Source organism: Rhincodon typus, unplaced genomic scaffold (genome assembly GCF_021869965.1).
Source record: "Rhincodon typus isolate 14 unplaced genomic scaffold, sRhiTyp1.1 hic_rhity00000091, whole genome shotgun sequence".
Lineage (NCBI taxonomy): Eukaryota > Metazoa > Chordata > Chondrichthyes > Orectolobiformes > Rhincodontidae > Rhincodon > Rhincodon typus.
The window spans coordinates 84,428-86,095 of NW_025965729.1; positions in this window are offsets into that span (position 1 = coordinate 84,428).

The window sequence follows — 1,668 nt, forward strand, 5'->3', positions numbered from 1 at the left end:
TGGACTCTCCAGTGATCGGGAACATGCATCTTTTGTTGACCTTGCCCAGTCCTGTTGGTATGTTATAGGTTGTTTGGAAATGTCCTTCATTGGCCTACAGATACGTTTAATGATTTGCAGATCAATATCGGAGGCATGATTAAGAAGTTTGCAGGCAACACAAGACTTGGGAACTTCATTGAAAATGAAAAGTGTCGGTGTAGTCTGCAAGAAGATATCGATGGACTGGTCAGGCGAGCAGAAAAAATGACGAATGGAAATAAGTCCAGGAAAGAGTGAAGTGATGTGTTTGGGGAGATCCAACAAGGTAATGGAATGCACAATTTAGGAAACAATACCAAGAGGTGTGTGGGAAATTTTGATGATGGATATATGCTAAAGGAGTCAGAAAGATTTATGGGGCGAGGACATTTTTTTTCGGACAGAAGATCGTAGGTGCATGGAACTCACTGCCGGAAATATATGAGACAGAAACACTGAACTCATTTAAAACCTCCCTGGATTTTCCACTCACGTTCTATAATCTGCAGATCTACAGCTGCAATTGTGGAAAGTGGGCTCAGGTAAGTGTTCCATTTCTCCTTCAGCACAGAGACACTGGACAGAGTGACCCCCTTCTCGTCTGCACGTTTCACAAAATTTTCGAATAAATTGATGTCAGCGAGAAGGCACCTTTACATAATCGATCACTGGCTGATCTCAGTGAGTTGATGGCTCTCTCTTAACAACTTTCTCGGTCCTTCATTGTGCATCTCCTCAACATGTCTTCTTGCTGTTGTGTGGAATGAACATGTGAATATTTGTCTCGTTCAGTGAGCCATCACTAAACACAGGCAAGAGCATTCCTTGTGAAGTGGGAGCGAGCTGGACCCATTAACCAGGGATCGGTGTTTTCAAATGGTGCTATGCTGTTAACATTTTCTCCAGTGATTCACGAGATCAGATACTCTTGTATGCTTACCTGCCAGTTTCATTTGTTTCATCAACAGTGATTTTCCACAAGCTAACAGTAAACCCTTCAATCTAAGTGCAATCTCTCAAACTGTTTCTATTGCTCGTTGGGTGCTGTACATCGTCGGATTGTGCAGACAGGGGCAGTTTCCCATTACACATTCTCTTGTTCAAATGCAAAGCACTGCCTGCCAGAGGAAGGAAATGGCTGAGCACATCCGGCAACGGACCAACGCCGGTCCAGGAGAAAGGGTAGAAACAGCAGGCTCCTGGGAGCACAGAGTCAGAATGGGAAGCAGATGTTATTGAAACAGTTTGCTGCCTTTTCTCCCGAAGCAACAGGGAATTGACTTCGAGCTATACTAAGTTTGTTGTTAAAACTGTTGCATTGACGATGCCTTAAAACCCGGGCAGACCCAGGCTGCTTGCCTTCCATTTTGTCAAATTCCCCGATCAGTTTTTCGAACAGAGCTGCATTCAATGATGTCGGACTTCCTGATATCGGGGTTTGGCGTCAGGGCCACAGGGTTCATTGAGGCAAATATAGCGCAGCAACACACGTGGAGATAGTGAAAACAAATATTTTGGATGTTTGCCCACGCAATGGGAAAATAACCACCTTGTGGGGAGGCGTGGGCCTAGTGGCATTATCGCTAGACTATTAATCACAGGTATCGTTCTTTGAATTCAATAAAATTCTTGAATTAGGAGTCAAAC